Genomic DNA, 24,009 nt, shown 5'->3' with positions numbered 1-24,009 from the left:
CTCACAGGACAGTCACAGGCCACACTGCCCTAAGCCATTTGTGTGTGTGTGTGTGTGTGTGTGTATGTGCGAGGACTAAGGCTTGAATTCAGGGCCTGGGCACTGTCCCTTAGCTTTTGTGCTCAAGGTTAGTACTTTACCACTTGAGCCACACCTCCACTTCTGGATTTTTGATAATTAATTGGCAATAAGAATCTCACAGATTTTTCTGCTCAGGCTGGCTTCATACTGGAATCCTGAGATCTCAGCTTCTTGAGTTTCTGGAATTACAGGTGTGAGCCACCTGGTTCTAAGTTTTAATGTATCTCTGCTAACTGAAATGCAAACAAACACATTTAACTTCCAGAAAGGAACATTACTTCAGATTTTTGAGCAAGCCCTGGCCAGCCTGTCCTACAAGATGACCCCTCGGTGAATATGAAGAGCAAAAGGCTCCCCTCCTGCTCAGTCTGGAATCATGTGAAGGCTGTGGTTTACACAGAGCAAGCCAGTCCACAGGGGGTGGGTGGAGGGGTTCTTCCTAAAGAAAGTCAGGAATCTGACCATGGAAAGGACTCAGGCAGGGGTCAGGGATCCCGTGTCAGTATCCGTTGCACTTGTAAAACTGCTTCAAGGTTTCTTCTTTCTAAATAGGAGCTGGGTGCAGGCAACTCATGCCTATCATCCTAACTACTCCAGGAGGCTGAGATCTGGCGGATCAAGATTCAATGGCAGATCAGGTAGAAAAGTCGGAGTGCCTTTTTGCTGCCTTTAGCAGCAAAAAACCAGGTAAGAGGCATGGCTCCAGTTCACAGAGTTCAGAAAACTGAGCAGGTAAGAAGCTCTGAGTTTAAGCATTAGCACTGGCATGGAAAAAAATAAAAATGAAAAATAAATAGTGGCTCACACCTGTAATCCTAGCTATCCAGGAGGCTGAATCTGAGGATTGAGGGTTGAAGCCATCCAGAAAACCGGAAGTGGTGCAGTTGATCAAAGTAGTACAATACTAGCCTTGAGCAAAAGTGATCAGGGGCACAGCTCAGGCCATGAGTTCAAGCCCCACAACTGATATTTAAAAAAAATTCTAAATAGGTCACCAAAACAATACCTGCCCATAACACCTGAAACACATATTTGATGCCACTTACCTTCTAAACTGCCCCGAGAAGGGTGGGTGGCTGGTATACTACCTCGGTGTCACAGAGAAGGAATTGAGTTTGATGTGGAGATCATGCTTAGGACTTGGAAAATCGGAGGACAAAGTAGACACTTGCCGGCTCTTCTCCACAGGATAGAGAGTGTTCCGGCAAGGAGTGGTACAGGGCAGCACAGAAATGGAATAGCTTCTCCCTTTCTCCTCAGCCCAAAGACAGGTCCTGGTCCTGGCAGATCTGTTTTGTCTCCAGAACTCTCTATAAATTTTTTTGTCGAATGAAAAAGGGTATCAATGTATGTGAAGTAATGCACCTTCTATCTGGCGAATATAATGTAACCCTTCTATTAACTACAATAAAAAATATATGAAAAAAATTTGTTGAGGATCACAGGTCAGGCACAGTAGCTTTCACCTGCAACAATTAGCTATTAATGAGGCAGAGATTAGGAGAATGATGGTTTGAGGTGCAGGCAAATGTTGGTGAGACCCTATCTCAATCAATAAGCTAGATGTGTTGGTATGTGCCTGTCATCCCAGCTTTGCGTGAAGCCATACATAGAAGATCATAGTCCAGGCTGTCCTGAAGAAAAAATGCAAGACTACTAAACCATAACTAAGACCAAAGGATGGGAGGAGTGGCTTAAGTGGTAGAACACTGCCTAATAAGCACAGGGTCCTGAGTTCAAATTCATTACCGTATAAGAAGAGGATCTCTCAAGGTTTCTGCTTTATCCTTGTTAGGTATTATAACATGTTTTGGGATAGTTTCTTTTTTTTTTCAAAGCATCACAGGCAGAGACACCCACAAAGAAGAGTCTCTGGCACGTCACAGGTGAGGGAAGTTATTTCTGCAGAGTGGTGTCCCCCGGGCCTGTGAGGCACGACTCTACCTGTTCCCAGCCCCAACCATGTGCAGGCACAAAGGAAAAAAGCCCTGGATACACTGTGAGAAGAATATGGGTGGAGGACACTGCTTCCTGTGTCCTGTTCCAGCTCTCCTGGCCCCAGGCTGGGTGGGGTGGGTGGAGGAGTGGGGAGGATCCATTCCCTGGAGGAGGCCTGGGAAGCGGGTGGGGAGCTCTCTTCCCTGCAGCCCTTCTCATCATATCTGATATCTCAGTGGGAAAGGACTCGCCCAGGCCAGGCAGCTGGACAGGCCTGGAAAGGAAAGTAAATAGAACAAAGAGAAAGTCCTTGCCAGTGTTTAGGGCCCATGTTCCCAGGCATAAACAGGAATACAATGAAATGGAGAGAGGCTGAACCCCCAGGAACTGCTTCGTGTGGGTCTGCCAGACCAGGCAGGGAGATAACTGGTATGGGATAAGCAGACAGGACAACAGTAGGCTTTTCAAAGCATAGTCTTGCTCCCCAAAGCAACAGCAAATCTGGCAGCAAATCTGGCAGGCACTTCTCCCTCTACCTGGCTGGGACAGATGAGGATAGTTTTTGACCCTAAAAAATAACCCAGGGAATTGATCGTCAGATGGTGGACTGCCTCAGGATGAGCCAGTGTGGCCATGAGAAGCCAGAAGTTTCATAGGGGACCCCAGCTATATTTAACATGACTCAGCCAGGGGCTGGTGACTTATTCCTCTAACCTTAGCTACTCAGGAGACTGAGATCTGAGGATCATGTTTCAAAGTCAGTCTGGGAAGGAAGGTCCATGAGACTCTTAACTCCAATTACCCATCAAAACATCAGAAATGGTGCTGTGATTCAACTGGTAGAGTGGCAGCCTTGTGTGAAAAGGCTAAGGGATAACATCCAGGCCCTGAGTTTGAGACCCAGTAAAGACACCAAAAAAGGGGGGAGGGCCTCTTCTCTACACCCTTTCATTTAAGATGTCCACCCTGTCTGTGACATGATATCCTATCTTTGTAAAACTGGGTTTCAAATTATTGCCCTGGTTTAAAAACAGCAACAACAAAAAACTCCACCACAACAACTACCACCAAAAAATCCTGAGAAGCATACATTGTGCAAACTCAGTGAATTGCAAATGCATTCTGCTGAGTGACAGAAGTCACTGTGTGACTCCACAGATGGAAAGTTCTGGTTCTCTCTGGAGGCTGGGAATAACAGGCAGAACCTTTAGGAGTGGTGATAATGCTCTGCACCTTACCTCAGGATTGAGCTACACTGGGCAGAGCTCATCTGAAGGCACACTGAAGACCTGTGCATTCCATTGAATGGGAAGGGTCTATGGGAAGATACTGTCTTACTCCTCATTAGGAAAAGACAAGGAGAACCACAGTGAGATGTCATCTTACAGCTACTGGGGTGGAGAGGATAAAGGAGCCATGGGAATGAAACAGTACATCAGCAATGCCCATTGGACCCTGTAGTCCCATTTGTGCAGTCACTCAAAAAAAAAAATGAAAAGCACCTACTTTGAGAGAGTTCTCCATGTGTGTTCAGAGCAGGGTCATTGATAAGAGACAAAAGGTGGAAGTAATCTAAGTGTCTCTCCAAGGTGGATTAATTCATATTGTGTATGACATAAAATGGAATATTACTCTACCTTAAAGAAGGAGTGAATTCTGAGACATGCTACAGCATGGACTAAATTTGGGTTACTCTGATGCAGATTGATAGGTGATCTACACAGGATGTGAGCATCACCAGGCTCTGTATAAAGAAGTCTCCCAAAGCTAAACACCCAGCAGAGCCCTTCCTTCCTAACTTCTTTCCTGGAGCTGGCAGGGAAGGCAAGCCAACTTAGGGAGCAGTCTAAGGAGTGGAAGATCCTGGACTCTGCACTACAGCTCCCTAAATAATCTGAAGAACCTCTCTCCAGGGGCCACGGGGGCAAAATCAGAGTGTTGACTTCATAACCATATTAACATGGCATGGTGGAGGTAAAAGAGACCTCTGAAAGCTTAGGAGTTATCTTTCAGTCAAACGGGATGAACAAATTGAAGTCCAGAGAGGCTAAGCTACAAGCCATCACATGGCTCTCCGTAGTCCAGGACAGACAGAAAGACAGATACCCAGTTCCCACACCAGGCCATGCCCACCTGACCACAGCCATTGTGCCTGCCCTCCTCATCTTCCCAAAGTCTCATTTTTCCTGCAAATAAAAAAAAATGGCAGCAGATGGCTCCTCGAGAGCCTCAAGTGACCTCTAGGAAAAGACAGTGCAGTGACCACAGTGTAATTGACAACAGCAGTCGATCTTGCATGTTGTTTCGAAGTGCTTGAAAATCGTATTAGCCTGCTAAAAATACATGAAGCATTTCCCTGACTCCCCCTTGGGAAATTCCAATCCAAGTATAAGTGCATTTGTACCACTGGATATTTGTCCAACCTCTTCCTTAATCTTACTTGGATGCAGCAGGTGGAAATCCAGTGACACCAGTTGGCACAAGAAAGAGAATTTTTTGTCACAGGGTGGAAGGGAGCCATGGTTGGACCAGAGACTGGGCAGGGCTGTGGCAGTGACAGGTCTGCACACCTCTGAGTGGTGGGAGCCTCTTTTCCTCCTCCTGACCACAGGGCCTGCATGCAGCTCTTACCTCCAAATAAGGAGAGCTGTTTTTCTAAGGAGCAAGTCCTACAGACTGGTCTCCTCAATGGGTGACAAGTCAGTGCCTGTACCTGCAGGCAGGATGGCTCTATCCACAGGGCAGTACTGCCAAAATCTCTCCATGAAAGTTGGGAAAACCAACACACAAGCCATTGTTGCTTGGTTCAGCCATTGGCTCACAGAGAACAGTGGATTTGACAAATTCCAACAAAAAGAATGTAGAGGAAGGCAAATGCTAACTTGGCTATATTTGTTCATAGGTATGTATTTGCCAAAGCAATGACCTGGATCCAATGTCCATAGCCAAAAAACTCTTCCCCATAGCGACTTCTTAGTTCTGAGTGGCAAGGTTACAAAATTCTGATGAATAAGACATTAGTGCATGTTTACTCTGAGATTCTTGGACAAGGCTATACTTCCCTGACACGTGTGTGTGTGTGTGTGTGTGTGTGTGTGTGTGTGTGTGTGTAGAGAGAGTGTGTGTGTTAAACTTACTCATATAAATCTACATTTATATAACACTTATATATTTATACATAAGGTATTATACATAAGCCAGGCACTGGTGGCTCATGCTTGTAATCCTAGCTACTCAGGAGGCTCGAAGTTCAATGCAGGTGGGCATTGAGACTTTTATCTCCAATTAACCACCAGAAAACTGGAAGTGGCACTGTGGCTCAAGTGATAGAGTGCTAGCCTTAAGCTGAAGCGCTCAAGGACAGTGCCCAGGCCTAGAATTCAAGCCCCATGACTGACAAAAAGAAAGTATTATTCATAATATATAATATATATGTTACTATATGGAAAAGATAAATTATTATATATTATATAAGCATATATTTCACTATATTTATATTTTCTATATTAAATATAATACATATATCATAATATATACTATATACTTATGTGTATATGTAATATATTAATACATTACATATTATATTAATAATATATAATATACATATATATTTTGGTTTTAGTTACATATTATATACGGTACAATATCTATTATATTATAACATTATTATATACTTATACATAAATATATTAATTTATACATTTAAGCATATAAGTATATATTATATATAAAACTATAATATTATATGCATATGAGGGAAATACATATATAATTTTTTCCTTCTTTCTTTGACCTTCTGGTGGAGGATGGTTTTGATAACTGGAGTTGCTGCAGTCATCTTGCAATCCTAAAGGAAAAGTCAGAAGCATTTTGAGCTACAAACTAGGGCCAGCACTTGTTGGCTTTAGACTTCTGTTATACTGGCAAAGCTACCTGCCCCTCCCCACCCACTCATTTAAATAAGCCACTAAAATCAGGTTATTGGGTACCTGCCACCAAAGTATTCCTAATTCCGGAAACAAAATCTCAAAGTTTATAGAAACTGGCTGAGCACTGGTGGCTCCTACCTGACATCCTAACTATTCAGGAGGCCGAGATTTGAAGATCACAGTTCAAAGCAGCCCAAGAGACTCTTATCTCCAATTAACCACCAAAAAGCCACAAGTGGAGCTGTGGCTCAAGTGATGGCGTTCCAACCTGAGCAGCAAAGCCAAGTAGGAGTAGGAGGCCCCGAGTTCAGGATTCTATAGTAGCACAAAACAAAGAACAGAAAAAAGCTATAGAAGCTAGTTTTGGAATGCCTTTATCTCTTGTAATCTATTTTTCCCTTATCCATCCATTCAGAATTTGGGAACGCTGAAAAAGATACTCGCCCCCCCACCAAAGGAATCTTACAGTTTAAGAGAGCTTAAAATTTAGGCCAATGTTGAACAAAGAATTCCTTCTCCTGTCTAATTCCCCAGTGGTTTAATTAAGCTTATTTGCTAAGAATAGTGATTTATCATCTTTTTTTTAATAGGGAAGATGACTTAATTAAAATACTCTTCCATCTTCTTGTGGGCATGTATGGGTTTCAGTTTATTTCTTCTGCTTAATTATTATCAATTTCTTTGACTTTCTTTAGAGGTCTTATTTTGCAAACCTGTAATCTTTGTAAGACTTAGATCAAGCAAAAGCTACTGTATATTTTTCAAAATGCGGTGGTCACAAAGGGCCTTCTTGGGTCTGGAGAACAAATTGTCCTAACTTTACCTTGTTTTTAAATCCTCCAGCCTAAGCTGGAGGGTGCTGGTGGCTCACACCTGTAAATCTGAGCTACTCAGGAGGCTGAGATCGAGGATCATGATTTGAAGCGAGCTGAGGCAGACAAATCCTTGAGACTCATCTCTTGTTAATCAACAAAACAGTCAGAAATGGAGTTGTGGATCAACTGGTAGAGCATTCCCCTTGAGTGAAAAAGCAGAGGGAAAGCAATCTGACCCAGAGTTCAATCCCCAGTACTTCTGCAAGATAAAGCAAAACAGATCCTCCAGCCCCACTTTGGGAATAAGTTTGTAAAACTCCATCTCACCTAAGGGTTGGGTACCTCTCCTATCAGTAGGAAGATTGCAGCCCAGGTGTAAAGTAAGAACCTACCTCAAAATTAACCAATTTCTCCTGGGCACCAGTGGCTCATACCTGTCATCCCACTTACATGATTTGAAGCCAGCCTCGAGAGGAAAGTCTATAAGACTCTTACCTCCAATTAACCAAAAAATGCCAGAAATGGTGTTGTAGTTCAAGTAGAGTGCTAGCCTTGAGCACAAAAGCTCATAGACAGCACCCAGGTCCTGGTTTCCAGCCTTAGGACTGGCAAAAATAAATGCAAAAGGGGATGGGGGTATGATTAAGTGTTAGGTGACTGCTTGGTCATTTGAAGGTTCAGTCCCCAGTATTGCAACAAGAAATTCCCCTGGGCAATCAGGGGTATTGTGAGGTACCAAGGGTCACTGCTTCCCTGGGCATCACAAAGCTCGTGGCTGACAAGGTATATAAGAGCCTAGTTCTTTACCTCATGGATGCTGTAGGCAACCTCTGTCGGGCTAGACTGAGGGAGACTTGGGGAGAGACAGAAAGAAAGAAGTAGGGGCCGGGAGTTTGGCCTAGTGGTTAAAGTGCTTGCCTAGCATGCATGAAGACCCGGGTTCGATTCCTCGGTACCACATACATAGAAAAAAGCCGGAAGTGGTGCTGAGGCTCAAGTGGTAGAGCTCTAGCCTTGAGAAAGTCCAAGGACAGTGCTCAGCCCCTGAGCTCAAGCCCAGGACTGGCAAAAAAAAAAAAAAAAAGAAAGAAAGAAAGAAGTAGACAGAGAGGTAAGATAAAATGGAGAGATTGGAGAGGGAAGGAGGGAGGGAGGAGGGAGGGAGGAGGGAGGGAGAGAGAGAGATTAAAAGTGCTCTAGCCTCAACTCTAGTCATCTGATCAGAGCCAGAGTCACATGAGGGTCTGACCTAAAATTACCCAACAGAACCTTTTATGTATTCCTGCTACAAAGAAATCATTAGTCCTGGGGCTTGAACTCAAGGCCTAAGCACTGTCCCTAAGTTTTTATGCTAAAGTTAGCCACAGCTCTGCTTCCAACTATTTGGATGGTTAATTTGGAGATAAGAGTCTCACAAATTTTGCTACCCAGGCTGGCTTTGAGTGGAAATCGTCAGCTCTCAATCTCTTGAGTAGCTAGGATTCCAGGCTGAGGACCGACGCCTGGCTAGATAGTAGTTTTTGTTTTTAATGATTACTGTTGTTGTTTTAGGTCAGTATATTTGAGAGTGACATATTATCCAGTGGTAAGATCTGAAAGTCAGTCTGAGACACCATTCTTAAGCCTTTATAGAACAAAGTGTTGACCAGATTTTCCTTGGTCTCTCAGAGCTGTCTGGACAAACAGCTGCTGACCCATACAGGTGGGAAATGGTAGTTTCCAGGTTCCCAGCATGTGGAAAGAAGGTGACCCAGGCACTTGTGGGGTAACAGTTGCCACCCAGCCTTGCTGTGGAACCTGTGTTTGCTGTGTGGTCAGGCAGGGTAGTCAAGACTGTATTTTCCCCAACACATTTTACTCCTAATAGTAATAATGCTTTCCAGGGAATTCACAGATGTCAGGATTTGAACATCTTAAAATAGCTGCTAATTGTGTCTTGGTTTTGTTTAAACAAAAATGCTAATGAGGGTTTCTTCTAAGTGTCATAATGAGAACTAAAAATAGGAACCTGAAGCTGAGGTTCTCAAAAGGTAGTTTGTGAGTAGAGGACCCACATCACAGGGTTAAAGAGTCCTGATATTCAAGTCTCAAGAAAGTGCGAGAGCAAGAGCGAGAGAGTGAGGGAGAGAGAGTTTTTAAGGGCTTAAGGTTATTTTTTTTTGCTCATTTAACCAACATTTTTAAAATACAAAAATGAGCACTAAAAAAATACAGCTACTTGGCCTGGCGCTGGTGGCTCATACTTGTAACCCTCACTACTTAGGAGGCTCTAATGTGAGGATTGTGGTTTGAAGCCAGCCCAATCAGGAAAGTCAGTGAGACTTTTATTTCCAGGCAACCACCAGAAAGCCCAAAGTGAAGCTGTGGCTCAAGTGGTAGAACACTAGCCTTGATCAAGAAACTCAGAGACAGCACTCAGACACTGGCACAAAACCAAAACAACAAAGCTCCTGCCGTAGTCTGTTTTCTGTTGCTGTTAGTGAATACCATAAACTGGGAAATTTCTAAGAAAAAGAGGCATAGTGGTCTAAAGAAACAATCAGAATCTTGTTATTTCTTCTAATGCTTGTGGGTCAGTATTTGCAGAAGACTGGGCAGCTCGACTTATCTCCCTTCATGTCTCCAGTCCTTTCCAGGTGGTCACAAGGAGCCCTGTTTAGGCTTCTTCAAAACATGGCAGCCTCCAAACTAGATGTTTTGTGAGTCTGTTCTCCAGCTATTTAGGTAGGAGCTGCGTTACCTCCCAGCCATAGAAATCATTAAGCTCTCTAACACGTGACAAGGATGTCTGTCACAAATTGCACGATACAGAAGCAGGAAAGACTCTTTTTTATCTTCTGAGGAGAGTGGCAGGGTGTGTGAGGAGGAGTCTTTGTGGCCTGGAAAGAGCCACACTTCAAACTAATTTAACCAAGACAAGACGGGGGGGGGGGGGGCAGAAGGGGAGAGAAAGGGAGAGAGGGAGGGAGGGAGAGAGAGAGAGGGAGGGAGGGAGGGAGGGAGGGAGAGAGAGAGAGAGAGAGAGAGAGAGAGAGAGAGAGAGAGAGAGAGAGAGAGAGAGAGAGAGAGAGAGAGAGAGAGTGAGTTACTGGCATTTGAATTCAAGGCCTCACATTTGCTCAGGAGTACTCCATTATCAAAAAGCTTAGAGCTAGGTAGGTACTGGTGGCCGTAATCCTAGCTATTCAGGAGACTGAGATGCAAAGCCAGCCTGGGCAGAAAAGTCCCTGTGAAACTCCAATTAACTATTTGAAAATTTGAAGTGGTGCTGTAGCTCAAGTGGTAGAGCACTACCCTTGAGCATAAAGAAGCTCAGGGAGAGTGCCCAGGCCCAGAGTTCAAGCCCCACAACTGACATTAAAATAAAACAAAGCAAAAACTTAGAATCCTACCTCCAACTTTTTGCTTGTTAGTCTCTCCCTTTCTTCCCCCTCCTTTCCTTCCTTCCTTTCTCTTTGTTGGTACTGGGGCTTTACCTTGAGGCCTGTGGCTCTTGCTTGGCTTTCCCCCTCATATGTGGTGTTCTACCATTTGAGCCATTTTTTTCTGGTCTATTGGAGATAGACTGTCAAGATCTACCAGGCTCACTTTGATCCATAACCTCCTGAGTAGCTAGGATTCTAACTGCTGGTTATTTTCAGGATACAGTCTTGTGAACAATTTTTACTTGGGCTGGCCTCAAATCATAATCCTTCTGTTCTCAACCACCTCAGTAGCTAGGAGGATTACAGGTAGGAGGCTCTGATGCCTAGCTCCAAGAGTGTTTTTTTTTCTTTTATTTTAAACCAGTCCTGGGGCTTGAACTCAGGGCCTGAGGATTGTCCTTGTGCTTTCTCAAGGCTAGAGCTCTACCACTTGAGTCACAGCACCACTTCTGGCTTTCCTATGTATGTAGTACCAAGAAATTGAACCTGAGTCTTAGTGCATACTGGGCAAGCACTCTACCACTAGGCCAAGCTCCTGGTCCCTCCAAGAGTGTTTTCTATAATCTCTGCAACCCAACATGACCAGATCCCATTTTTCTGGTACACAGCAATAACCCTGACTAGTCAGCTCATAAGTATTGATAATGAATTTTACTTACTGACTCTTGCTTAGAGTTTCCACATGGGTGTAGAGAAATGACAAGGGGAGAGGTGGCTTTGATTCTTCAGATCATTAGCTTCATGACCTTGAGAGGAAATCATGACCTTGAATGGCAAGAGGGAGGTAAGAATAAAGGCTTGTCTTGACCACCAAGATCCTGTCCCACATGACTGAATTAGCTGTCTTTTCAAGAAGTGGCCATGCTTGTCAAATATTGATAATTTCTTAATAATAGCATTAGCATCCTCACTTGGGTGCAGTGCCTGGGGAAGAAGGCAGATGTTTAAGCTTGGCCTACTGCCAACCAGCTGTTCCTCACCCAAAGCCGGGTGCCAAGATCAGGGTTTTTGGTCCACTGGCAAGCTTTTTGTGCACTTTTCCCTAACCACCAGGGCTGTCGGCTCACTGACACATGAGCCTGGGCAGTATAAGTTGACAGAGATGATTGACAGAGTGCTAGAGTCCACAATCTCCATTTGTGGCTAAGAAAAAAAAGTTGATTAGACAACAGGAGAGAAGAGACTGATCTAGTACCCATGAAGTTGAGCTTTCTATAGGCCTGAAGAGGGCAGGGGAGATGGATGAGCAAGGAGAAAGGAAAATGGATTCTACAAGAAACATTGTTTAACCCAGAAGATGGGATGATTCTTAGTGTGAATGGTACACAGTTGTGAACCTGTTCTTCCCTTCCCTCCTCCTCTCCTTCCTTCCCTTCCACCTTCTTTTCCTCCCTCCTTCACTTTCCCATGCTGTTTCCTCTGCCAAGGCACTCTGGGCAAGAGTGATTGGGGAAAAATAGGTGAGGAATAAGGAGCAAGGAAGCATGGTTGCAGGGAATGAAACTTTGCCGGAGCCTCAGACTGGAGGTGCGGACAGAGCAGGCATCTTGAGAAATTGTACTCACAGCTCAAGGACAACAGGAGGAGAGAAAGGAGGCATCCTTGTCTGCTGGACATCAATGTCAACTGAATCTGCCCAATCTCCCCTCGTCCCAAGAATGTACATAGGAGATGATGCTAGAGAGACAGGCAGCATCTTATTCACTGGCAATTCTGGGCTGACCCAGTGCTCCCAGGGCTGTGCACATTCCCAGGATTCACTGGCACCTGAGTCACCAGTCTCCAGGGCAGCAGCTTCACGTGGTCTGGTGCCTAGCAAGGCTCCATTCTTCTCTCTGCTCCTATTAGGGTAAGTTCTGAGGCTCCTGGTAGGCCAGCTCTCCAGGCTAATCACCCTCTCCTGCAGGATACAGAGCCTCTCACTGCTTTGGCTCCTTCACTGACTTTAGGGTTCTTTGTGGGCAGGGGCTGCTAAGAAGTCATTCTGTGTTTCCCTGCAGGTCAGGGCTTGGGGTCCACCAGCCCCTGCTCTACTTTCCTATCTACTCTAGCCCTGCCCTCTGACTTCTCGCAGGAAGTCTGCCTTGTGGGACTTCACTGAGGCCTGTCCTCCAGTGACAAGCCAGCAAACCATGACAATCTTTCCACCAATGTCTCTGCTTTTTGAATATCAACCTGCCTGGATTCTGCCTCTGAGTAGTTGCTCTGCTTTCTCTTCAGAGCTCTGGCTCATGGATTCTGTCCAGAGTCTATCTATGGGGTAGTTAACACAAAACTACTACTTTTCTCTCAAGGCTGAGAGAAAATTTCTGCTCTTCCTTTAAAAAAAAATTGGGGGTATAATTTTTTAATGTGTATGTTTTACTTTTCTTGTGGGGGATGGCAATGTTTGAACCCAGGGTCTTATACTAGATAGTCAGCCATTCTGCAACTTGAGCCACATCTGTTGCTTTAATTGTTCTTTTGAATGGGGAGTTAATTTCTGCATGGGGTGGCCAAAACTACAATCCTCTTATTATTTATAGTAGCTGGGATGATATATTACCATGCCCAACTTTTTATTGATTAAGATGGACTTTCACAAACATTATGCCTGAGTCGACCTTGAGAGTGATTCTCCCAGTATTAGCTTCCAAGTACTTGGAATTAGAAACACGAGTCATTGAACATGGCCTACTCTTTTAATGGGGTAGGGGGTAGTACAACTGAGGTCTCCACATGAGACCTTCTGCTGGCTTGGACCGGCACTGTACCAATGGAGTCGTGTCCTGAGGCCTTTTATTTAGCTTTAGTTATCAGACAGAATCTTACTTTTCTGCTCAGACAACCTATCTAAAACCCCTTGTATCTGGGAGACCAGGAATAGATGACTGTACCAGGTTTATTTCTTGAGATAGGGTATCTATTTTAAAATATATTACACATGCACATGTATGGTTGTATATACATATACACACAAGAGCTCATTGCCATATATACATGTATATATGTTCATTTCCCCCATCACTAATCATAACTTTTGCTTACAAACACACGTCAGCAGACATGTCTCCTGAAGGAAAGAAACCATGAAGGAGGGTGGTGGCTACAGATGGCTTTGGCAGAGCTGGGTTCTTCCTCTAGCCCTTTGATGAAAACTAGGATGCAGATAAAACAAGCGTCGTTCAATATCCTCCAATTCCAGTCTCCTATGGCTCTTTGCTCTGGAGAGCAGAATCTCTCTCAGCCACAGGAGGGCCTCTGCTCCTCTGTACTGCTTGTCTGACTTGAGAATTCAGAGGTAAAATGAGAAGCAGATTTAGAAACAGTATAACAATACTTTTTGGGGAGGAGGGTATGGGCTGTGTGTGAATGGAATATTTGGCTGTCATCCAACATTTGCTGAAATTGGCGATGCCTGTGGGTGGCATTTTCAAACTATTAGTTTGACTCTACTTTGGACAAAAGTCCCTGGCATGGGCAGATTGATGCATATGCAGTACCCCCCACCTCCCAGGCTCCCTGCCAGGCCCCTTTGCTCTCCCATATGCCCAGGGAGTCAAAGGCATGTGTTCACACTGACACTTGATTGCTCAGCTCTAATGTCACCTGGCTGGAACCAGATTGCTAGGCCTATGCCTGCCAAGAGGAACAAAGGGCAAGGAGCAGCTCCAGTAACCCTTTAGTATGGGGCACTGGCCACACTGTGACCTCATGAGGCTGGAAACCCACTTCAAACATTAGCTGGCCGGCCAGTTGCTGGTGGCTCATGCTTCTACTCAGGAAACAGAGATACGAGAATCCTAGTTCAAAACCACCCTGGGTAGAAAACTTTGAAGATCTTGGTTCCAAGTCAGTTGGGGCAGAAAGGTCTGTGAGACATATATCCAATTAAAAAGCAAATAGTTACTAGGCTGGGAGCATGGCCTAGTAGAGCACTTGCCTAGCATACATGAACCACTGGGCTTGATTCCTTGTTACTACATACACAGAAAAAGCCAGAGGTGGTGCTGTGGTTCAAGTGGTAGAACAATAGCCTTGAGAACACCCAAAGACTGTACTCAGGCCCTGAGTTCAAGACCCAAAACGTCCTGGAGTTCAAACCCCCAGCCAAAACAAAACCAAAACAAATAACAAAACAAACCATGAAGTAAGAAGATAGATAAATAGTTCCCACACTGCTGGGGCATAGATGAGTTTATCTCTCCCATCAGCCATGAAGCAGCCATTTAGCTGGTGAGCATAAACTTTGGGTTTCCTGGTCCCAGAGATAAGCAATTAAAACAATGGCTCTTCTGTTCCCATCCCTTTAGTTGGGTCCATTTTCTGCCCAAAGCTTTGTTTGCTTTCTGCAAAACAATAAGGATTGCAGTGATCAGGAGCTAAGTTAAGAGCAGGGTCAGGCCTGAATCTGGTGGCATTGTGAAGGAAGAATAGAAGGTAGGCTGGCATCCTCCTTCCTTCTGAACCACAACATTTCTGGGATGCAGCAAGATCACCCTGGCTGCTGGCCCAACTATCTGCAAATGGGTGGAATTCTGTGTGTAGGAGAAAATGTCTATGCTCCAGTGAAGGGGCTCCTTTAACTGAGCCTTGCTAGCAATCAGTCTGCCCAGGCTTGCTTCTAGCTCCACTAATGGGTTACACCTCTCCTTTCCACAGGGGGTGTGAGGCGCCCCAGCCTCCCCATTAACTTGGGTCCTGAGCTTTATTGACTTGGAACACTGGGGCCCCCAGCTCTGGGGACATCTGTGACCTGTCGTGCAGTAATAGCTTGGTTTTTCCCGTGTTCGGCTCCCTCCCCAAGTACTTACTGTTAAATCATAGAGGGAGGAAGTGTGAGCAGAGGAAAAACAGCACTATTACATGACCCCTGAGGAGACTGCTGTGATAGAATTAAAAGCTGCCGCCCTAGGACATTCTAACAGATGACATTGTGAGGTTGCCAAGGTAACCCACCAGGATACAGTTCCAGCATCCTTGGGGTTGATGCTGGGTAGATGAGGTCAGTTAGAGGTAAGACCCAGTGCCCAGGAACCATCACCAAACTGACCAGTCTATGGTAACTCAGTGCACAGGGAGGAAGGTTTATATTAGCGAATCCAGCAGTAGCTCACTGGGCATTCCAGATGGACAATAGAATATTTTGGATAGTCACTGAATGTTGGTTACTCAGAGCTTCAAAAGATCTGGATGCTAATGAGATCTGTCATTCCATGTTTGCTGAAGACCTACTATGTGCCTACTATGGAAGCATCACAATATATTAGAGACAGACTAAGTTCTAGGGGAAAAAAAACAAAAAAAAAATGTAGCACAGAAAAAGTCATTTAAGAGTGTTAAGATTGAGGAAAATACTGAGTAGAAGAAAATGGAAGCAATCAGAATAGCTTATTAACCTCAAGGACCTGGTATTAAAATAACACACACATACATACACAAACACCAAAATCCAAATGTGCAAAAATTTGATTTTTGAGTAGAAATCATTGAACAGAAACAAACTGCTTCCCCCAACCACAACCATCCCTCCCTGCTTTTTATTTTCTTTTTAAAAATACAATAGCCACAAGTTAACACATGAAATGCCTTCTTTTTCCAGTGTAGTGGCCACAGGATAAAGAGGATTTTGGATGAGTCTTGACTTAATTCAAGGCCTCAGGCAGGACCTTTTAGTAACCCCAAGACTACTCTTCTTCATAAATGGATGCCCCAAACTAGCACTGGTGTCCTGGGGCCCCATCCCCACATGGGGTTATTGAATCTATCCTTAGGCTATAGGAGGTTTCACTGTCCCCACGATGAGGTATCCTTGGGGGAAAAACTGGGGTAGTTATGGCAGGAAGTGGTGAGATGAAGGGGAATGGAGGGCAGTAGGAAACAACAAAAACACACCAGGGGTTGGTGTGTGGGGGGAGTAAGGAAAACAGAGCTTGGATGGCTATAGGAAAGAAAATCTGAGCAGCTCTGATAAAGAGTTCTCACAAACACTACAGTGTTAATAGCACTAGCCAGACCTCATTAAGACCGGAGGCCTACTCTAACTCTCTACTGTGTGGGTTCCACTGCCCTCTGCCTAACCAGAAAATGGAGATAATTAACTAGATTATTTCAGCCTTCTTGTTCCAGTCTTCTTATAATGATCATAATAATGACAGTAGCTAAATAACAGAGTGTTTCCTATACACTTCACATTTAAGCAGTCAAGTTTCTTACTCAAGTGACACAGGAATAAGGATAGAAGTCATCAAGCCAACCCTGATCATTTGGTCAGGGTTTCAGCTCAGGACTTGCACACACTCATTTTGCTTTTTTAAAATAGTTTCAGGAAGATCTTTTAGAGAAGCTGGGTGAGGATGGCTCATGCCTGTAATCCTAGCTACTAAGGAGGCTGAGATCTGAGATCACAGTTCAAAGCCAGTTAGGGCAGGAAACTTGGTGAGACTCCTTCCAATTAACCACTAAAAGCCAGAAGTAGAGCTGTAGCTCAAGTGGTAGAGGGCCTCTCTGGGACTAGCACCCAGGCCCTGAGTTCATGTCCAGGCGCCAACTAAAGAAACTCCTTTAGGGTGTTTCCACTGCCTCAAATTTTTACTTAGGCACTACAGTACAGAGCCTTGATGTCATTTTTTTCTTGGGGTGTCAAGTTGCCCCTCCACAGTCTCTTCTATGTCACTGTTCCTGAAGCACAAACTGGCAAAAAATGACTAGAACAGCTTCCGGCAAGTAGCTTAGGTCTATACTCTTAACTACTCACGAGGCCGAGATCTTGATAATCATAGTTCTAAGCCAGCCCAGACAGGAAGGCAAGGAAGGCTCCATCTCCAAAGCAATGAGCAAGCAAAAAGCTGTGCTGAAGTCGTGGACCGAATGGTAGTGTAGCAGCCAAACATAGCAAGTCCATTAAGTGTGAGGCCCTGAGTTGAACTCTTTGAATTCAAGCCCCCAAGTCAAAGCCCTTGGTGCTTGAACTGAAGGGAGGGAGGGAGGGAGGGAGGGAGGAGGCGGGAAGAAATATCTAGGGCAACTCCGGAGTGGAGTGCTTTGGGGGACTCTCACCTGTGGATTGGGCAGAGGACTGGGTTTCCCCCACCCTCATCCTTACCCTCGCCATCAGCGCCTCTATGGCGGGCGGTCGCCTAGACAGCATCTAGCCTCAAATCTAGGAGTCCCCCAGTTTCCCACGCGCTCTCCTGACCGCACACAGGCTGGGTTAGGAGGGGTCAGGAGTGCAGGATGGGCGAGCCTGGGGCCCCGGGTTGGAGAGGCGGCGGGCAGGCGAGGCGAGCTCCGTGTAGTGAGGGGCGCAGCGCCGCGCGCCCGGGGCCGCGGAGGGGCCGCGGGGCGGGCCCTGCGCTCCCGTTGTGGCTGTCGGGGGCCGCTGGGCTTCCCCTGAAGATGCAGCGCAGCATATTTTGCACATGAGTTCAGAGGAAGAGGAAGTGTAGCGGGCGGACGCGCGGCGGCGGCGGTGGCGGGGGCGCGTCGTGGCTGGAGCCGGAGCGCGCCGGGCGCAGGGAGCGGGAGCGGGAGCGGGAGCGGGAGCTCGGCGGCCGCGGACTCAGGGGAAGGAAGGAGGGAGGGAGGGACCCACGCGCCGATCGTCCCAGGGACGGACACCCAGCGTGCCGCGCCGCCACCCCGCGCCCCCCTCCGCGGCGCCCACGCCCTCCGCGCGCAGCCTCCCCTGCATGGCACAAACTTTCCTCCCGGGACGCCGCACGCTGTCTCGGGGAACCCGCGCCTACGCCACAGCCGCCGGTCGGGAAAGGTAGGGGGGCGCGCGGCGGGGCCGGGCGAGCGGGGATGCGGGCGGGCACAGGCCCCTCCTTCTAGCTCCTCGGGACAGGGTGGTTAGAGGGCAGAGCCGGCGCCCTGCGCACTTCCCGGCAGGTAGTTTTGTACGGGGGGCCCTGGTGCTGCCGGACGACACCCCCTGCCCTGGCCCGGGTGGGTGGGCTAGAGACCGGGACGGATCCTCGGGACGCCAGGGTTGGGGCCAACTTTGGTGGGGGGGAAGGGGATGTGAGGGGAGGGGAAGTCACCCTGGCACGTGTAGAGAGGCCCCGGGGAGTGGCCTTCCTGGGGCGGGGGCGTGGGCTCTGGGTACAGACTTAGGGACGCCTCGGAAGGGCACAGAGGACGAGCTCTGAAGCTACAGGTGGGTCCAGTACCCGTCTGCGGGGGTCTGGGGAGGAGGAGGTGTGGCCGGAGGTGGGGGTTCAGGTTGGAGGAGCGCGCGGGCCAGGGGGTGCGCAGTAGGCGGGGCTGCGCCCCGTAGACCCCCCAGCGTGCGCCCGTAGCTGGGGGTGTCGGAGGGGCGGAAGCCGCGATCCGCCGCGCACCCGGGAGGCGCAGTGACTCAGGGTGCCCGGAGTCCCCGGTGTAGCACGCGGGGAATCTCCTCTCCGTAAGGGATTTTCTCGACCTGACCTTCCCCGGCTTTCAGGCGTCGGAGGCCGGCTGTGGGTTTGGGTAGGGAGTGGGATTCGGGAGGCCGGGGGTGGCAGGCCTGCCCTCGGGGTTGTGCCCCTCACCTCGGGCACAGCTACCTTGGGCAGCGAGAACCGTTCGGAGGCCCACGCGCGCTCCCTGCTGCCGCTCGCCAGCTCGCGATCGGCGGGCCCAAGCGGCTGTGCTGGTTCCCAGAGACGCTGGGGGGTGTCAGTGAGTTTGTTTGGGGGCTTAAAAACAAACAAAAACTAGCTTAAAAAAACAGAAAGTCTGGCACTCTGTGTGTGTGTGTGTGTGTCTGTCTGTCCGTCCGCCTGGATCCCAGAAACAGCCCCTGGGCGCCTTGGCTCCAGCTGCGTTCAGATGCCCGGCGTGCAGTCAGTCTAGGCGCCTTCCAACCCTGCCGCGGTGTGTCATCTCAGGATAAGTGAGGCTTTGCCAGGAAGGAAGCCAGCGGGTGTAATGTGAGCGACCTGGGCGCCTGTGGCCCAGCCGGCTTTATAACCCACGTGTGCCACCCCTCCCCACCCCCCAGTCCTAATTTGTACTTTTGAACAGTTAAATTTCAAGGACGTGCAAACGACCCCAGATGTCGCCATCCCCATATATAGGGGTTAAGCAGCAAACGGTTTTAGGGTTCTTCTGTGCCTGTGCCCTAACCTCAATGAAATCACTGTAACCTCAGACTGGGCCCTGCATCCTCTTTTGCCTTTCCCTGTTTCTGGTCTGCCAGGAGTGACTCCTCCAAGCCTCCAGCCCATCCGTGGTTGGGACGTCATTCCCCTGGCTGCGGTTTGTCGATGGAGTCACTGGGTTGGGTTTTCTTTGTTCCTGATTTTTTTTTTTTTTTGGCTATGTAGACATGGGACAAATGGAAGTAGAGTGTCGCTGGGTTTGCTAATAGATTGTGTAGGAATTGAAATTGAGTAGATGGAGGATACAAGTTGAGAGAGTTTTCTCCCTCCTGAGTAGGAATTTTTGGCTTCCATTCAAATAATTGCTTTGTCTGTAGGGAAAAAGGCAGAAAATCTTTGGCATGAATGATGTGAGTTCCTGTAAAGCTACTTGGGTTTCCTCCGGTCTTCACTTTGGATCAGAGCTGGAACTGTGTGGCTTAGTGGGCATGTGGAAGAAAGGTCCTTGTGACTCTATTAGGCTTCCCATCTGTTACTTTTTCATTTTGGAGGCACCGGGGTTTGAACCCAGGGCCTTGTGCTTCCTCAGCTTGCTTGCTTGCCATGCTGACTCTCTACCATTTGAAGTAGATATACCTCCAGTCTAGCTTTTTGTTGGTTAACTGGCATGAAATCTCAAAGACCTTATACTGGGGGCTGGCTTTGAACTTTGATTCTCTGGATCACAGCTCCTTGTGTAGCTAGGATTAAAAGTGAGAGTCACCAGCACTTGGTTTAGCCCACTATTTGTTTTTTCACATGCAGAAAAGTTGTGGTAAACAGTGATCACCCAGAAAACCCATATCTAGTCTCTGTCCTTAGTATTGTGCTACACTGGCTTTACCACACATCTGTGCACTGACCCCTGTCCCCGCCCATCAGTCTTGGCTTATTGTTTTAAGTATTTAAAGGAAATTGCAGACAAATCCTTGTAAACATTTGAGCAAATAGTTCATTAGAGTTCAGAATCTGTTCATGATTTCTGAAGGTAATATTTATACACAAAGAGTGAATGCACAAGCTGTGAGTGCTATTTGAATAATGTTTTGACATATGCATGCACCTGTGTAACCTTACTCCTTATCAAGACAGAGCATCACCCTTGACAATTTCTTTAACCTCCCTCATGTCTGCTCTGCTTCTGCCCTCACTGTGTCAGCATCCACAGTTCTATTCCTAATGTATATGGTTTATGCTGCTCCTGGACTTCCTGCAAATAGAATTCTTCAGTGCTGTGTAAGGCTTTTCTGGTTTTTGTTGGTGGTGTTGGTGTTGTGCCAGTACTGGGGCTTGAACTCAGGGCCTTAGCTTTTTTTTATTGTACCATTTGAGCTACAGCTCCACTTGCAGCTTTTTAATAGTTAATTGGAGATAAGCTGGCTTTACACCATGATGCTCATATCTCAGCATTCTAAGTAGCTAGGATTATACCAGTGGGTCACCAACACCCAGAAAAGGCTTCTTTTACTCAGTATGTTTTCCAGACTCATACGTGTTGTAGGTACCAGGCATTTGGGGATGCATTTAGATTCTGTTTACCTAACAAGTTGCTCACAAATACCCATGTTGATGGATTGGGGGTCATGCCCAGGCTTTTTGTTTGTATGTTTGCTTTTGTTTAGTCGCAGTTATTGTGAACAATGTTGGTATGAACATGTGTGCCCAGGTCTTTTGAGAGACATGTTCCAGTGAGTAAATACTCAGAAGTGAATCGTGGGATCACAGAGGAGCTGTGTAGGAACCTTATACAAAGTTGCCAGGCTTAAGCTGGGCACTGGTTGGTTTTGCCTGTAATTCTAGCTACTTGGGAGGCTGAGATTGTGAAGATTGAGGTCTTCCCGAACAGGAAAATTTAAAAGGCTTCATCCTATTAAATGGAGGGATGCTTGACGTGGTGGTGAGCACCTGTGATTCCAGCAATGCAGGGAAGCCTAAAATAGGGAGATTGCAGGTTAGACACCTGTACTTGTGGAAAGCAAGACTATGTTTCAAAAATTACCAGCAAAAAATGGGACTAGATTGGAGACATGGCTTAGAAAAGTGTGAGTGAGACCTTGAGTTAAAATGTCAGTACTGAAAAGGCAGCAGGGAAAGTAGAGGCAGGAAGGAAGGAAGGAAGGAGTTGCAGATTTGTTCCAACAAGGGGGATGTCATTTTACATACACTCCTATATGAAAAAATACAGCTATGAAATTCTAGTTACTGTGTCACAGTCTTATCTTCCTCCCCAGAAACAACAACATGGTTTGTCAAGTGTTCTCGGGGCCAGAGGAATCCAGAAACTTCCCCCTCCTAACGGTTTTCATAGGTGGTGGGCTATACAAAGCTCTCATCTTCCAGTGAATGGGTTTAAACTCAAGTCATTTTGGATGATGAGATGCATATTTTATCTTTAGCAGTCTTCATAAAGGGAATATGTTTTTGGTTGTGACTGAGCAGTTTTTATAAAAAGACACACAGAATCTCACTAAGCTTCTGCTTAGATGCTCTTGGGGAAGTTTGGCCCATTGGTGCCTTGGGTTTGCTGGTGTGAACTTGAGGGCAGGCCCCTTGAGTTTCACCAGCTTGGGCAGCTGGCTGTTGAACAAGGTTGCTTTCCTTTGTGAGGCTATTTAGACCGAGTCTCTTGAAGGCTCAGAGAACATGAAAATGATTTGTTCTCTGCAAGAATCAAGGCCTGTCAACACCTGACTTATTGTTCTGCCTGGGAGAATATGCTGATCTCAAGTCCCATAGAGCCCTGTCCTGCTGCTGTAGAGCCAGCAGCAGGACAGGAGTCAGCTTTGCAGGAGCAAGATGAGGGATTGTGTAGTGTTGAGGCTCTGGACTATGTGTGTGGACTGTCTCCCTCGTACTGCTGCAGTGAGCCTAGTACCCTGTCACTTACATCGTAGGGCACAATAAATATTGGCCAAGTGACCCCATGACCCAGTAGAGTGATTGACAGTGGGTGACCAAAATATCAGGACCCCAACATGTAGTTTACTGGAGACGATTCAACACTAGTCTAGGAAATAGATGTAAGGTGTTTGGCCCTAGGAGAGTTTTGTCAGCTGTCAAGTTCCTGTGTGTGTGTGTGTGTGTGTGTGTGTGTGTGTGTGTGTGTGTGTTGCCATACTGGGGTTTGAACTAAGGCCCCTGCTTTCTAGGCAGGTGTTTGTACTACTTGAGCCACTACCAGACTTTTTTGTTCTATTTTATTTTATCTTTGTGTCAGTAGGGGGGCTTGAACTCAGGCCTATGCACGGTCCTTAGTCTTCTCTATCACTGGAGACACAGCTCTGCATTTAGCTTTTTGGTGATTAAGGGGATAAGTCTCATGGATTTTTCTGCCTGGGCTGGCTTTGAACCATGGGCCTCAGAAGTCAACCCATTGAATAGCTAGGCCTACAGGTGTGGGCCACTGGCACCTGGCTTTGTGTTTATGTTCATGAGTCACACTTTATACTCAGACCGGCCTGGGCTGTGATTTTCTCACTTGGGCTTTCTTGGGTTGCTGGAATAGCTATCTGTATCCAGCCATTTGCTTTTTCTTATCCTAGCTAGGATAACAGAAATGCTTAACTGCACGTAGCCATTGGTTGAGATGGGAGCTTGCCAACAGTATTTTAGATCTTGACCTGTCAAGTAGCTTGGATTCCAGGCTGGAGTTAGAGATGCTGGGCCTAGTGCATCTGAATGTAATCCTTGTGGGTGGTTCCTGCTGATAACATTTAAACAGGAAACTGAAGTTTAGCCAGGTTGACTTGCCCTAAGTTCACCTTTCTATGTTTCCTAGACCTCAGGAAAGAGACTGAGACACTCTCGTTAATGACAGCAGAACCCATTTCCTTCCTTCCTTCCTTCCTTCCTTCCTTCCCTCCCTCCCTCCTTCCTTTTTTCCTCCCTCTCTCCCTCTCTCCTTCCCTCTCTCCCTCCCTTTTTTCCTCCCCTTTTCCTTCCTCCTTTCTTCCCTTCTTTCCTTTCTTGTCCTAAGGCTTGAACTCAGGGCACGGGCACTGTCCCTTTTTTTTTTCCTCTCAAAATTAGTGCTCTGTCTCATGTTTCACAGCTCCACTTCCAGCTTTTTAGTAGTGAAATGAAGATAAGAATCTTATGGACTTTCCTACCTGAGCTGCTTGAAACTGCAGTCCTCAGATCAGTCTCCTGAATAGGATAGAACCCCTTTTTTCCATGCAGGAAACCTTGGGGTAACGGAAAGGCCATTGGCTAGGCATAACGAAGTATTGGGGGGAAGTCACCATATATTGATTTTCTTTATTATTATTTTTCTTTTCCTCTTTAAGCTCCTGAAGTTTTGTGTAGCAGGGGTCTATGTAGAAATACTAAGTGTTTGGTGATAATTTAATATAGTCTGTGTGCATGTGCAGGTACCAGTACTAGAGCTTGAACTCTGTGCTCTTATTTCTTTTTTTCACTCAAGGCTGGCACTCTACTACTTAAGAAATACTTCTGTTTTTGGTTTATGCTGGTTAATTGGAAATAAGCGTCTCTTGGATTTGATTGCCTGGACTGGCTTTGAACTGTAATCCCCAGATCTCAGCCTCCTGAGTAACTAGGACTGTAGGTGCTAGCCAGTGCCAGGCTTATATTTATGGGGTGTGTGTGTGTGTGTGTGTGTGTGTGTGTGTGTGTGATAATTCTTTTCCTTCTCATTCAATTTTTGATAGAAATTTTGATTTTTTCTTCCTCCTAGTCCTCCAGTGGACTTCAT

At 46.5% G+C, this 24,009-nt stretch overlaps 1 protein-coding gene across 2 annotated transcripts in view; it reads left to right on the top strand.

Moving 5' to 3' along the window:
* Positions 1-17,874: 17,874 nt before the first annotated feature.
* Positions 17,875-24,009, top strand: part of Rftn1 (raftlin, lipid raft linker 1) — a 199,875-nt gene continuing 193,740 nt past the window's right edge. The window contains exon 1 of one of the 2 annotated variants that reach the window (XM_090321855.1): positions 17,875-17,938. The gene's annotated coding sequence lies outside the window, so the exon portion shown is untranslated. Of the gene's footprint in view, positions 17,939-18,257; positions 18,329-24,009 lie in introns of those variants that run through there. The other variant, XM_090321856.1, reaches the window with a different exon arrangement.

Source organism: Megascapheus bottae, chromosome 2 (assembly GCF_031878675.1).
Source record: "Megascapheus bottae isolate mThoBot1 chromosome 2, mThoBot2.hap1, whole genome shotgun sequence".
In the NCBI taxonomy this organism is placed as follows: Eukaryota; Metazoa; Chordata; class Mammalia; order Rodentia; family Geomyidae; genus Megascapheus; species Megascapheus bottae.
Note: the sequence above shows the minus strand (reverse complement) of the source record. Positions and strands in the feature narration are given on the sequence as shown.